We start from the raw sequence: 15,891 nt of genomic DNA, 5'->3' as shown, positions 1-15,891 counted from the left end.
CTCTGTTTCAAAGTCCCTGGGGCGCTCTCCTTCAACTTTTCTCTCCTGGCTTCTCTCATCTCCTTGACTCCCGCATACAGAGCAGCTCACCTGTGTCTGGTTAACTTTTTCTAAGTCAACTGAGTGAGAGGATCTTTCCTTCAACCCCACAAGCAGCTGATCAAGATATTTTCCTAAATAATGAGACCAACCCCCCACTACCCCAAAAGAGAATGTTAGTGCTTTCATTCAGATAACTTTTAAAATCCCACTACACAAATAAATATGGTATATCTGCACTTTAAAATTATATATTATGAAGCACCTTTTTTTTTTTTTGGTAACATATATGAAAATTCAGTCCTGCGTTAGCTTAATAACAACTTCACTGTTTTTTTTCTATCATTGCTATAATGGATTAAAAAGATTCAACGAGAAAGCGCAGTAGTGCACAGGATTATCTTATTATCTTCATTAAATATTGCCTAAGAAAGTGATAATTATTGTAGTCAAACTGTCAAAGCCAAAGTGAGTCACAAGACAAATATTGTAGTTAAACCCTCTAGTTTCTCCAGTGCAGGCATTTTCCTAGAAAATGTAGGTTTCTTAGCAAATCTGATTAACAGAGGAATGCTTTCTCAGGTGTGATAGACATACATGATCCCTTACCAAGATATTCCACTGAAGGAAACTTGCAGATTGTGGATATAAACTATTTAGGGCCATATCATGCCATTTTCTAAAAGGAAAATTTGAGAAATATTCCAAAAGACTAGAGGCTGCATAATTTGCAGTCAAGACATGCCACCCTGGAGTATTTGTAAACACATTTATGAGCATATGTGCCAGAGACATTTGCATATTATACTTTTTAATTGGTCTTGTGATTCCACATGGAAACCTTTAGTTGAATGGAAATTCTCCCTACTCCTTCCTTCTCTATAGACAAGAAAGTTTCCTATAATGCTTTCATAGGCTCGCTTACAAAAGAGAAGAGCAGTAGCTTGAATCATGTTTTTTAGCAAATATGTAACTTTTTCCCTTAGGGCAAGAATTCCCCTCCCTGCTAATCAAGTGACATTAGATATGTGGCAGCTCACTGATGTCACCTCCTCAGCGCTTCTCCATCCTTCAGTCCTCTGACATCAGAGGCCCAGACCAGGACTGGCTCTGTAATCTGTGGGGGTCTTTGTTCAAAAATTAGAAATTTCAAGATGGCAACAGTCAAGCATTAAGCCAGTGCTCTGTTCTGAGCACTGGGCTGTGCACACCTGCCCAAATTGCATGCTCTTAAAGCTGGCCCTGTTCAGAGTCTGTTTGGCTGTCTCTACCCTATCAATGTGCCGACTTGCCCAATTCACTTTACTTTAGTAAATCTTCTATTTCTACACTGGAAATGAAATTGTCTCTTTCCCTGGCCATAGAAACAGGAGACCCCAAGCTTTCAGGGAACTGAAATGTCAGGAGGAGTGGCTCTCCTTGTGACTCCTTCAGTTTCTTACTGTATTAGTCCATTCTCATGCTGCTAATAAAGATATACCGGAGACTGGGTAATTTATAAAGAGACTTAATTGACTCACAATTCTGCAGGGCTGGGGAGGCCTCAGGAAACTTATAATCATGGCAGAAGGGGAAGCAAACACATCCTTCTTCACGTGGTGGCAGCAAGGAGAAGTGCAGAGCAAAAGGGGGAAAAGCCCCTTGTAAAACCATCAGATCTCGGAAGAACTCACTAGCACAACAGCATAAGGGTAACTGCCCCTTACACCATGATTAAATTACCTCCCACAACACGTAGGGATTATGGAAACTACAATTTAAGATGAGATTTGGGTGAGGATACAGCCAAACCATATCACTTGCATCACTGCTAATTAAATATTCAAGCAACATTTCTCCTTTGGGCATTTTATAGCTCACAAACATCCCCTCATCTAACATTATTCTGTTATTTCATATGAATTGGATTGTTCTTTCCTGAAGTTTCAAGATGGATGTTGTGGTCACCGGACACCTAGCAAGTCTACCTAGATAACTCAAAAGAGGAAATTTAGGTCTAAGAAAAATTTGAGAACATTGGAAGAAATGGATCAAGGTTAATTTCAGAGGAGATTTTGAACTGACTCCAGGAGAATTTATTTCAGCAAATGAATTTATCATAGCGAATAATTATTGCACGGGTAGCATGGGATGGGTGGCACTCATTCATCAGTGAGTGAGGAATGGCCTGCTTGCTAAAGGAATTTATAGTTTAGTGAAAAGATGAGGCATGTATGCCCATGGTTTTAATGAGCATGACAGAAAAGCAGGAATCTGGGAAGGCTTCCTGACAGGTGGATTACAGCTGGGCCTCAAATGATTTTGACAAATAGAGATGGAAAGTGAGGAAGGGTACTCTGGGAAGAACCTGTGTGAGCAAAGGCCTAGAGGTGGGGCAGTCCTGGGTGTGCTTGGGTAGTGGCAGATACTCCATTTATGAGGAAATATGCAGTCCATGTGAAGGGGAGTAGGACATAAAGCTGCAAAAATGGCTGGGACAAGACTTACAAGGGGCTCAGATGCCAAGAGAAGGAGACTGAACTCTACAGAAAGCAATGCAAGAAGTGGCTGTGGGGGCTGACCGTGGCTTTTGAATTTGGGAACTGTATGTTGTAATTTAGGAAGATGGACCAGGCAGTTGTGTTAGAAAAAATAGACGCTTGGGAGGATGTGATAAATTGCTTTAATTTCTGACACCTCGTATGAAAGCTGCACTTGCAGTCTTGCAAGACTGAGGCTTGGGGGAGAACAAAAAAAAAGAAAAAATAAGAAAAAAGAGAAATACTTGGGGTGGGAGGCAAGGCAGTTGGAAGGTTAGTGTTTGAGAGAACCGCAATAATGACTTGAGCATGATTTGCAGCAAAAGGAATTAAATAGTTCTCAGGGTTGGCAGAGAATGCAAGGGGCACTGCAGATGACTCCAGGGTTGGGTGGCTGGAAGGATGTTTGCCCACTTGATAGAAATATAGAGTTCAAGGTAGAAGGCGGTGTGAGGGGCATAAGCATGTCAGTGGGCCGATGGTGAGCAGGGGTGTCTGGCACACACAGGTTAGGACACATGGGAGACGCCACACAGCTGGCAGTGAGCCAGGAGAGTTCACGCTCTGGAGTCCTCTTCAGAGAGTGCTAGCTGGGGCCTGGGAGGGCTGAGAAGGTCAAAGAAAGTAGACATGGAGAGTGGGAAAGAGCTGGGCCAAGGGACAGATCTCCACTTTGGAGGCCATGGGGGAAAGTAGAGAAGTCCAGTTGAGAAAGCTGGGAGGAGCGCCCAGAGAGGGGAACACAGGATGCTTCATGGGAAGCGAAACTCCAGGAATGGGGTGGCTGGTCGGCAGGGTCAAGGACAGCGAGGGGGAAAGACCACCTGGCGAGGAGCTGAGGAGGTCAGTGAGGGCCTTGAGGAAGCAGTTCTGGTGCGAGGCTATCCAGAGACTGAGCAGGTGGAATGTTTAGACCGTGGAACACGCACCTAAGGGATGGGGGAGACTCCTTCAGCTTGCAAAGGTGGCACTGCAGAGGTTTGACTTTTTGTGTGGGGGGTATCTAAGTGTGTCTGTGATTTGAAGAGAGGGAAGTAGTGAAAGAGAAAATACACAGGAGAGGGAGAGCCACGACCGAGCAGAATGTAAAAGCAGGTGAGAAAAGATGCCAAGGGCCATGTCTTCCTAGATGGGGAGAGAAACGAAGACACCACACAGTTTCCATAGATGCCGTTTCTCTGCTGTCCCAAACATCACCAGATGCCCCAGATGTTACCTGTTGGAGATGCAGGTTAAATTAATGTATGCCAAAATTAGACTTTATATTATACAGCTTTGTCCAATAAACACCTTCCTGGTGATACTATGAACCACAGGTATGGCGGAGGGCCAGGCTCATCTCGGCAGAGGGCTATCATTCCACTTCATCTGGAGATTGGCCCAGAGTTCCTTAATCCATTCTATCTTCTCTTTGCTGTGATGTCTCATGCCTCTATAACTACTGCTCTAGCATCTACCTATTGATAGAATTTTTGGGTGTTGGAAGCTGCTTTTCTTTCATGGCATTTTCACATACATTTGACCCTCACTATGACTCTGTGAAGAACTTAGGGCTGTTAATGCTGTATCCACTTCCCAGATCAGCAGCCTGAAACCTGGGGATGTTGAACAATTAAAGTCACACAAGCACTGTTATGGGACCAGAAATGGGCTCTTTTGAACTCCTGATGTAATTCCTTTTCAGCAACATGAGACACGGGGTGAGAGTTCCCCACCAGGCACTTGGACAGCACCTTTTTGAGAGAGTAGTCAGAGTCAAGGCTTTCTAAGTGGAATTAGAATTTGAGGTCAGCCCTGCAGCACCCAGGCTGAGTATGATCTCCTGCTGGTTACTCAAAGAGCGGGAATTTTCTGTTTTCTGAGGTGCGATACCCATGATGGTGTTGGCGGGTTTTACGCCCATATATGTCGTTGCACTTGTACATAGGGTCAGGCAGAGGGGTCGTCTGATGCAAGAAGCACCAACAAATGAGAGAAGATAAAGCAGCAGGAGGCCCAGGAGAACAAGATGAGTTGCTGCAAAGGTGTAATTAGCATCACAATGGGGCAGTGCCAGGAGCCAAGCAAATCCAATTTATTTTTCTGATAAATAAATGCTGCTCTTGTCATTGTGCAATGATATCAGGTTCTCTTCATGCATCCCTTTCTTTCACCAAGAATCCATTAGTTTTGCATGCATCTTCAATTATCCCGTTACAGAGTGAGGAAGCAAAGTTATTTCAGTCGATAGAAAATCTCCTTCTTACTCTCCTATTTGAATGGAGGGAGAAGACCCTGGGACACTAATAATATTTTCTTACATCAATAAAATAGAAAGAAAAATGATTTATGGATTTCCAAACACAATGAATGCATTGATGCCTGTGTGTAGAACCCATCCCTGTTCACTCTCATTCATTCAAAAAACATCTGTTGAGTACCTACTGTGCGCGAGGAATGCAGATAAATCCTGAATACTTTGCGTATTTGACAAGGGGCCCATCTACCTTGTCTAAGAGAAGGGACACATTTTGGGCTATTTCAAATCGACCCCAACAGGAAGAGTGTTATTATATTAATAATATGGTTGTGAAGTTCTCTCTATTGATGAGAAGCCTCTCAAAGAGCTTACACTTTTTGAATCTTTATGAAAAATTCAAAACAGTTCCACGGTTATAAGAAAGGTGCAAGCGCAACACACAGAACACTGGTCTCTTGAACTATTTGGGAGTCAGTTGCTGAGCTGATGCCTCATCTTCCCTGAATACTAAATTCCTTACAGAAAAGGCATCATTTGACCTAAACTCTGGAAAAATGAAGAGACTTTTAGATATGCAGGGATGAGCAAAAGGCCATCCCAGATAGAAAGATGAAGCTGAAGAAAGGTAGAAAAGTGGAAAATGATGCAGACACGCAGAAGATAGTGTAGGGAGAAAACATAATTTTTTTCCTTTCCCTTTTTAGGTTCTTAGCTGAGATGCTTTCCTGAAAGCAAAAGTCAGATGCACAAAAGAAAAAGTTTTGTTAATGCATGTTCTACCCATCATGGGGGAGAGGCCTTACTTCAAAAGTATTTCTTTCTCAAGGCAGTGGCTTAGGGCCCTTGCTTAAGTAGTATTTTAACAAAGAGCCACAAATCTTCCATGGTGACAAGATAAAGAAGAGAGTATTTTCAGGCTTCTAAAAGGCAAGACAATGTGGGAAAGAAAATTTATGGGGAGAGTGAAGTCAGCTCCTGGATCCTCTCTGACACCACTATCTCTGAGCTCTGTTTCTGAGCTGATAAAGGCAAAGAAGGGGGCAGAGTGTGCGGCTGTGTTTTAACCTTTTAACTTTAGCTAAAATCCCCAGTGTCTTAGAGAGGGATATTTCAGTGTTCTTCAATAGTAAAATTATGGAAAACAAGAACAAATTGTGTGCCACTTAATACTTTTGTCTGTAAACAACAAACCCCAAAACCCACCAGCTGAAGGTAGAAGGAATCTATTGTTTCGCATGAGTGAGAACCAGGCATAGCTTTAGGTATGCATCTGGACATTCATCAGAAAATGTCCAGACCCTGTGTCTCCACATCTTATTGTTTGACTTCAGTTATGGGCTTCATCCCAGACAATCTTTTCTCTCATGTCAAAGAAGGGCTGCAACAGCTTCAGACCTTGCATTCTCTCTGTTTCTCTCTCTCTCTCTCTCTCTCTCTCTCTCTCTCTCTCTCTCTCTCTCTCTTTTTTTCCCCTGAGACAGAGTCTTGCTCCATTGCCCAGGGTGGAGTGCATGGCGTCATCTCCGTTCACTGAAATGTCTGCCTCCTGGGTTCAAGCAATTCTCCTGCCTCAGCCTCCTGAGTAGCTGGGATCACAGGCATATACCACCACACCCGGCTAATTCTTGTATTTTTAGTAGAGACGGGGTTTCATCGTGTTGGCCAGGCTGGTCTTGAACTCCTGACCTCAAGTGATCCGCCTGCCTTGGCCTCCTAAAGTGCTGGGATTACAGGCATGAGCCACTGCACCTGGCCTTTTTTTTTTTTTTTTCAATGGTTGTGAGTTTGAGGGTAAAACATTTTAATTAGCTTTTTTTTTAAAAAAAAATATTAATTCAATAGCTTTTAGGGTACAAGTGTTTTTTGTTACAAGGATGAATTATAGAGTGGTGAATTCTGAGATTTCAGTGCGCTTGTCATCCAAGTAGTGTACATTGTACCTAATGTGTAGTTTTAAAATTCTTAGTCCCCCTCCTACTCTCTGTCTTCTGAGTATCTAAGTCCACTCTGTATGCCTTTGCTTACTCACAGCTTAGCTCCCACTTATGAGTGAGAACATATGGTTTTTGGTTTTCCGTTTCTGTGTTATTTCACTTAGAATAATGGCTTCCAGCTCCAATCCAGGTTGCTGAGAAAGACATCATTTCATTCCTTGTAATGGCTGAGTAGTATTCCATGGTGTATATGCACTGCATTTTATTTATCCACTCAGTCAATGGGCACTTAGTCAATGGTACTACATCTTTGCAATTGTTAATTGTGCTGCTATAAACATACGTGTGCAAGTCAGACCCTGCATTCTCTCAGGAGAAAATAGTATATTTTTCCCTGGATAGCTAAAAGACATCTTGTGACATCTTGTTGCTTCTGATTGGTCATGTGTTCATCCTTCGATCAATTACTGTGCCCAAAACAATGTGATCTTTGTTGATTGGCTGAGATCTAGCTCATGTGCTTCCCTTGGAGCTGGGGTGAGGCCAGGTCTCTTCCAATAACAAGGAATGAGAGTTTGGTGGAGGTGGTTTTCCAGCAAGAAATAAGGATGTGGTTGCAAAAAAAGTAGGATAGACTACAGGAAATAATGGAAAAGAAGTCTGAATGTCCACAGCAGGCAGAGGGTCTGGGGGTCAGATTGGAAAGGTCATGAATACCAATATTGGTCACTCAGGACACTCAATATCTTGGGGTCAGCCTTTATGTCTGTTCAGCGTAATAATAATAGCAACGATTTACTCTGTGCTAGACATTGTTCTATATCCTTTATTCCCATTAACTAATTTTCATATGTGACTAGCACAGTGCTGGGCATACATTGACCTCTCAATAAACATCCACCGACTTGGAGCCACTGTTTAAAGATGCCCAAAGACACAGAGCCCTGAGACAGCATGGCCATCAGAGGTGTGGGAAATCAACCATTCCTGGAGTATATTATGCTCCTACTGTTTAAAATGTTTTCAGCTTAGTAAGAGATAGCCCTTGGCCATAATTGCCTCTTGGTACAATTTAGGACCCAGAGGATTTAGAGGAGTTCCCCAGGAAAGGACTGTTCAATAAAATAGTAGCTCACTGAAGTATAGAAATTAGAATTATTAACCCTGATGGCCTCACCGAGGTGGGTTTATTACAAAGCCTCAGCATCAGGGACCAACACTTGTACTGTCTCCTTCCAAGATCTTAGGAGGGACCCCTGCAGTGTGTCCACATGGCCAAGTTTTATAAAATTTGCAAGAAAACTTTCCTGAAATAAATCACTTGACACTGAAAATTGAAAGGGTAAACAACGTGTCTACATTGACACAGAATGGTTATATTCCAGAAAAAAAACTTAAAGACTTTTAATAAAAATATGTAAAATGACAGGAAAAGAAAATAGTCTTTGGACATTCATATGAAAAAGTCAAGTCATTTTAAGGGAGGGACACTCAAATTGTAATCAGCCTTTTCAACAGCAACAATTCATACCAAAAGACAACAGAATTACATATTTAAGATACTCAAGGAAAGAAACTGTGAACCGAGAATTTTATATCCAGCCAAGCTCTCTTTCAAGGATAAAGGCCACAGACAAATTCTCATGAATATGCAAGAACTTAGGGCTATTGTTACCTTGAGCCTTGCTCTAATGGAGAAAGAGTTATGGCAACTAAAATGACTGAGGGACATTGGCAAAAGGACTGCTGGTGAGCTTAAATATATAACTGATGGTTTTAAGGAGAAATATAGCACAGGACTCTCACCATATTGATGCTATACAGCTAAGCTATCAAAAATGGAAACCATTTATGAAGAAAAGGATAAGCTCATTTGTTGACTAATTGGTATTAACTGGGAGCAAAATGATATTTCATATTAGAAGCTAGGGAGAATAATGAGAGTGCAAAGAAGAGACTACTAGCTAATTTTAATATTTTTTAAACGGTAGGTGATCAATAAATAAAAGTCACAAGAGGAGAGACCAAAGTGTTATAAAATGGCACTAGCATAAAGGTAACTACTTTTTATAAAAATACAGCCTTCCTAAATCCCAAAAGATTAAAAATAAAGAGTAGAAAGATAAAAAATAAAAAAGACTATACACTGAGGGCTGGATATGGTGGCTCACGCCTCTAATCCCAGAAGTTTGGAAGCCTGAGGCAGGAGGATCATTTGAGCTCAGGAGTTTGAGACCAGACTGGGCAACATGGCAAGACCCTGTCTTTAAAAAAAAGACTATATACTGGAAGACTGTTATATATATTTAAAAATACATGCAAATGTGTGTGTGTGTATATATGTGTGTGTGTATATATATGTACACAGGTGTATATATGTGTGTGTGTATATATCTCTGTACATATATATATACACACACACACACACACATATACATATACACTTTTTTTTTTTTTTTGAGATGGAGACTCACTGTGCTGCCGAGGCTGGCATGCAATGGCATGACCTCGGCTCATTGCAACCTCCACCTCCCAGGTTTAAGTGTGGTCCTCCTGCCTCAGCCTCCTGAGCAGCTGGGATTACAGGCATGTGCCCCCATGCCCAGCTAATTTTTGTATTTTTAATAGAGATGAGGTTTCACCATATTGGCCAGGCTGGTTTCTAACTCTTGACCTCAAGTGATCCACCCACCTCAGCTTCCCAAAGTGCTGGGATTACAGGCATGACCCACTGTGCCCAGCCCATATATACATATTTATAGATGTCCCCCAATTTATAATGGTTCGGCTTACAATTTTTTGACTTTTCTGTGGGTATTCTTTGGTATTAAATGCATGTTCAACTTATAATATTTTTGACATTACAGGTTTATCTGGACATAACTCCATCGTAAGTCAAGGTGTATCTGTGTATATACTTGCAAGCATATAATATAACAGAAGCGAGACAAAATATACTGGTAATAATAGCAAATATACCAGGTGTGGTGGCTCATGCCTGTAATCCCAGCACTTTGATAGTCTGAGGCGGGAGGATCACTTGAGGCCAGGAGTTAAAGACTAGCCTGGGCCACGTGGTGAATTCCCATCAAGAAAGAAGAAAAAGAAAGTGTGTGTGTGTATGTGTGTGTGTGTGTGTGTGTGTCTGTGAGAGAGAGAGAGAAGGAAAGGGGAAGAACAAGTAGAAGGAGGAGGAGAAGGAGGAGAAAGCCTTACCCTATTAAAAGAAAAAGATTAACAGTTTTGGCTGCCAAACAAAAATTCAGCACAATGCTCTACATTGAAGACACTCCTAAAATGAAGAGATTCAGATACATTAACAATTAAGGAATAGACAAACTTATACTATGTAAAATAGTACATAAATAAAATAAAAAGAAGGATAAACATTTAAGGGGGAAAGATTGGTGTCTGGTGAGGTAGAACTCAGATCAGAAAGCGTTTCAAGAGACAAACATAGTTTATAATCTTCACAATGAAGATACCACAATTATTAATATTTAGGTATCCAGTAAAAACCTCTGCTTTATTGATAAAGCAGAATCAATGAGAAAATCGAGGAGAAGTTGTTAAATACATTAATATTAGAATCCATCTCTCTCAACAGCAGGAATACCATATGGACAAAAAAATTGGTAAGAATATGGAAGATCTAATTAGCATGTGTAAGGTAAATTATATACAAATGAGCATGTGTAAGATAAATCATATATATATATATATATACACACACACACAACATAAGAGAAGATACTTTATTTTAAAATACATAGGACATTTAAAAAGTGGATCAAATCATTCCATAAAAAGGTTTCAATGAATGTAAAGAAACAGAAATAATACATCTAGCATTCTCTGACCACAATAAACCAGAGAAATTAGCATTAGCTATTGTTTTAATTGGAGTTTGGCAAGTACCTTATAAAAATTATTTAGAAGAACAAATGCAGAAGATTCACTAGGAGAACCTGAAAGAAGATAAGCAGCAGGGGTGGGGAGCAGAGGCTAAAGGTACAATAAAGCCTCTAAAAGTGAAACATTACAACATATCATAAAGCCTCTTCAGCTAAAATGGTGTGGAATTGGTACATGCATAGATAGACTGACCGATGGAACAGAGTAGAAAAACCTGGAAACAGACCCAATTGCATATAGGAATTTATTACTTGTTGAAGATTGGATCTCAAACCAGAGTAGGAATGGCAAGGACACCCCTATCCTTTGGTCAGAGGAAGTTGCAGTCATGGATGCACCAGGTTGGAGAGTGTCTTAGTCCATTTTTTGCTGCTGTCACAAAATAACTACAGACCTGGTAATTTATACATACAGATATTTATTTCTTATAATTCTGGAGGTTGGGAAGTCCAAGATCCAGGGACTGGCATCTGGTGAGGGTCTTTGTGCTGTGTCAGTCCATAGCAGAAGGTGAGAGGGCAAGAGAATGTGTGAGGGAGCCAGAAGCTAAAGGGGGCTGAACTCACTTTTATACCCAACCCATTCTTGTGGTAACTAACCTACTCTAGAGATAATGACTTTAATCCTGTTTGTGAGGGCTAAGCCTTCATGACCTAATCACCTTTTATTAGGCCTCGTCTCCCAACACTGTTGCACTGGGGATTAAGTTTCCAACACATGTACTTTGGGGGACACATTTGAACCACAGCAGAAAGGTTCATGCTCTTCTCAGAACCTCAGAATACAAACTTCTTTGGAAGTAAGATTCTTGTAAATGTAATTAGTTCAGATAGAGTCATACTGGAATGGGGTGGGCCCTTAATCCACTATGACTGATATCCTTATAAGAGTAGGAGACACAGAGACACGTAGGGAGAAAGCTGTGGGATGACAGAAGCAGAGACTGGAGTGATGCATCTACAAGCCAAGAATACCAAGGACTGCTGGCAACACCAGAAGCTAAGAGAGAGGCATGAAACAGTTTCTCCCCAAGAAACTTTAGAGAGAGCATGGCCCTGCCAACAACTTGATTTCAGACTTCGAGCATCCAGAGCTGTGTAAATTTCTGTTGTGTAAGCCATCCAGTACTTGGTTATGGCAGCCCTAGGAAGCAGATACACTGGGCATTGAGACTGAGAGGCTGTTGGACAGGAGCTAGGATGAAGTGGCCCATGATGACCCTGTGAAAAGGATGGGGTGGGGAGAAAAGGATGGGTTTAAGAAATATCTAGGAGACAGAATTCATGGGACTTAGACGGGGGAAGAGGAAGCAGCCAGGTCTGTAACTGGGTGACTTGTACATACTGTCTCTTGAGACTGGAATAGCTATACAGGATCAGTTTGATGTGGGGAGAGGGAAGATGGTTTTGATTGGGGAAATGATGGGTTTGCTTTTGGAACATGGCTGAATATATGAGACCAGGGTTTAGGAAAATTCAGACTAGAGATTTTGATTTAGCAATTAATAGCATATGCTACAAATCATTGCATCTTAAACATTTTTGACATTAGTTATTTGGGACACAAATGCTGTGACTCCTAACTACCCTGTTCCAACTTCTCGGCTGAAGAAACATTTCTAACATCCAGAAAATTTCACTGTCCAAAGACATTCCAAGGGGATTATTTATATAACAACAAAATAATAGAAATGGCATACTTATCATTATATAATTATCTATAATAACATCTCACAAATCTTAGCAATAGGAGTCTGAAGGGTTCATGTTTGTACCATTACACATTGTCCTAAATCTGAGCACTGAAAAATTATGGTCCAAAAATGCTATGGATGCTAATAGGCATCTCATTATATAACAAACCAAATAGCTCACAAGAAATTTAAGTGATAATGATGAGTCAAGCTAATAAAGATTTCTAATTAAAATGGAATAATAGCAGCAAGCCCAAACCACGACAACTTAAGACAACACTAACAATGCATTCATGACAAAGCACTGTCCCTGAAAATTCCACGTGTTTATTTGCACAGGAAGTAGCAGAGAAGCAATACTGTCAAGAAAAATGCCGAAGCAGAGCCCTCAATAAAAGCTGATATGGCACTGATTTTCATTTAAGAACTCCAGATTTAGAAACACCTTTCACGGGTAACCATTTTAAAAATATAAAAGACTTTGGAGCTACATGCCATTTGTCTGTTAGAAAAGAAAGTGATTTGTCCAAAAAGATTTGCATATTAGTATTCTCAGCCTATCTCATTCTCCTTCGAAGGGGGAGTCTGATACTTTTGTGTTGGGGTTTGTGTTGTGTTAATCTGTTCTATTGATTTGTTCTATTGATCTATGTAATAAGTGAAGAAGAGAAGGGAAGAAAACTAGACTGAATTATGTAGGAAAATGGGAGAGATACTTACAGAGAAAAGTTAGAGCCTTAAAGCCAAGAGGAGCTAGGAGGATTTTTATGAGGGAGGAAGAAGAGATGTGCAGGAAAAACCTGAGAAAAAAGGCAAGAGACTCTGGAGGGTGTGGCTGCCTCGAGGAGTGGAATTTGAAAGAGTTTGCTAATCTTGTGGAGTGCCAGGCAATGCCATTCCCTTTTTGGCATAGGCTGGGGAGACTTCATTAACAACCAAAATAGATTTTCAGGTTTGGGGTATTGGTATTGTTTTGTTTTTATTTAATTTTATTATTTATTTATTTAGTTAGTTAGTTAGTTAGTTAGTTGAGACAGAATCTGACTTTGTTTCCCAGGCTGGAGTGCAGTGGTGCAATCTTGGCTCACTGCAACCTCTGTCTCCCGAGTTCAAGCGATTCTCTTTGCCTCAGCCTCCCAAGTAGCTGGGATTACTGGTGTGCACCACCATGTCTGGCTAATTTTTGTATTTTTAGTAAAGTCAGGGTTTCACCATTTTCGTCAGGCTGGTCTCGAAATCCTGACCTCAGATGATCCACCCACCTTGGCCTTCCAAAATGCTGGGATTACAGGTGTGAACCACCATGCCTGGCCTGGTCTTGCATTTCTACTGGGGTAACAGAAAGAGATTTAACAGCCTGACAGTACAATGTTGAGAAATCCTTCTAAAGATGGAAGTTGGAAGTTTGTAGGGTGATGAGATAGCTTAGGGTGAGGACATGGCATGGAAATCCTCTTTTCATTGGCCCTGAAGGACTGCTGTCAATGGCTTTTCAGAGACTTTTTATCTGTGAAGACCAAGGTTCTCTCCATGGTGTGGATAAAGTAGTTTGGTACATGGCTTCTAGTGTTCTGTGCTGATTTAGATAAGCAAAGCCCATTTGCTATGAAAGCCTCAAGGCTGAGAATTTGTCTCCAGGACCTTCAGTTCTGCAAGCACCTAGTTTCTCTCTGCTCTCCTTTGTCTGTTGGGAGGTGAGAACTGGAACCTTCTTCTTGCAGCCAATGGAAAGCTCAGTGTGTATATGGAGTGATGATGGTATTGACTAAGAAGGATATGGCATGGGCAGCAGTTCTAAAATACTCATAAAAGTTACTGAGAACCCAAAAAACCTTTGTTAAGGTGGTTACATCTATTGAGATGTACCACATTAACACTTACAACTGAGATGTTAAAAATGTTTATTAATTAATTTAAAAATGACAATAACAAAGCCATTGCAAGTTCACAAAAATGACATCTTCATCAAATATAACTGTATTTTCCAAGAAAGAGAAAGTGAGAAGAGTGGCACTGTTTTACCTTTTTGCAAATCTCTCTCTCTCTCTCTCTTTTTATTTAGCGATGGTGAGATGGGGTCTTGCTTTGTAGCCCAGGCTGGTCTTGAACTCCTGGGCTCAAGCGATCCTCCCACTTCAGCCTCCCAAAGTTCTGGGATTACAGTCATGAGCTACTGCACCCAGCTTGCAAATCTCTTTAATGTCTGGCTTAATAGAAGATAGCTACATTTTCATAGCTTCTTCTTCAGGTAATATGTTGTGATATATTTGGTTGAACTATATGAGGAAAATCTGGTCTACAGAGGTGTGTACTTGGAAAAAGGACTGCTATTCTAATAGCCTCTTCACATAAGCATGAATATTCTCCTTTTATACTATATTAAAACTGGACAGTAGATACCTGGGCAAAATGGCTGAATAGGAACAGCTCCAGTCTTCAGCTCCCAGTGAGACCAATACACAAGGCAGGTGATTTCTGCACTGAGGTACCTGGTTCATCTCACTGGGATTGATTGACAGTGGGTGTAGCCCATGGAGGGCAAGCAGAACCAGGGTGGGGTGTCGCCTTACCTGAAAGTGCAAGGGGTCACGGAACCCTCTCCTCTAGCCAAGGGAAACCATGAGGTACTGTGCCTTGAGGGATGGTGCTATCTGGCCCAGATATTATGCTTTTCCCACAGTCTTCGCAACCCACAGACCAGGAGATTCCCTCAGGTGCCTACACCACCAGGGCCCTGGGTTTCAAGCACAAAACTGGGTGGCCATTTGGGCAGACATGGAGCTGACTGCAGGAGTTTTTTTTTGTACCCCAGTGGCACCTGGAATGCCAGCGAGATAGAACCATTCACTTCCCTGGAAAGGGGGCTGAAGCCAGGGAGCTGAGTGGTCTTGCTCAGTGTATCCCACCCATACAATGCCCAGCAAGCTCAGATCCACTGGCTTGAAACTCTTGATGCCAGCACAGCAGTCAGAAGTCAACCTGGAATGCTCAAGCCTGATGGGGGGAGGGGTGTCCACCATTACTGAGGCTTGAGTAGGCGGTTTTCCCCTCACAGTGTAAGCAAAGCTGCCAGGAAATTCAGACTGGGTGGAGCCCACCACAGCTCAGCAAAGCTGCTGTAGCTAGACTGCCTCTCTACATTCCTCTCCCTGGGCAGGGCATCTCTGAAAGAAAGGCAGCAGCCCCAGTCAGGAGCTTATAGATAAAACTCCCAACTCCCTGGGACAGAGCACCTGGGGGAAGGGGTGGCTGTGGGCACAGCTTCAGCAGACTTAAATGTTCCTGCCTGCTGGCTCTGAAAAGAGTAGAAGATATCCCAGCACAGTGCTCAAGCTCTGCTAAGGGACAGGCTGCCTTCTTAAGTGGATCCCTGACCCCCATGCCTTCTGATGGAGAGATACCTCCCAGCAGGGGTGGACAGACACCTCATACAGGAGAGCTGCAGGTGGCATCTGGAAGGTGCCCCTCTGGGATGAAGCTTCCAGAGGAAGAAGCAGGCAGCAATCTTTGCTGTTCTGCAGCCTCTGCTGGTGATACCCAGGCAAACAAGGT

At 41.9% G+C, this 15,891-nt stretch overlaps 1 non-coding gene across 1 annotated transcript; it reads left to right on the top strand.

Moving 5' to 3' along the window:
• The first annotated feature begins 2,683 nt into the window (after window positions 1-2,683).
• LOC114670215 (small nucleolar RNA SNORD60) lies at window positions 2,684-2,758 on the top strand. The gene has a single exon (XR_003719697.2). It is a non-coding gene; the product is annotated as a small nucleolar RNA SNORD60 (small nucleolar RNA).
• Window positions 2,759-15,891: the final 13,133 nt, after the last annotated feature.

This window comes from Macaca mulatta, chromosome 9, assembly GCF_049350105.2.
Source record: "Macaca mulatta isolate MMU2019108-1 chromosome 9, T2T-MMU8v2.0, whole genome shotgun sequence".
NCBI classification, from domain to species: domain Eukaryota; kingdom Metazoa; phylum Chordata; class Mammalia; order Primates; family Cercopithecidae; genus Macaca; species Macaca mulatta.
The sequence above is the reverse complement of the archived record's forward strand: the minus strand, read 5'-3'. Positions and strand labels throughout refer to the sequence as shown.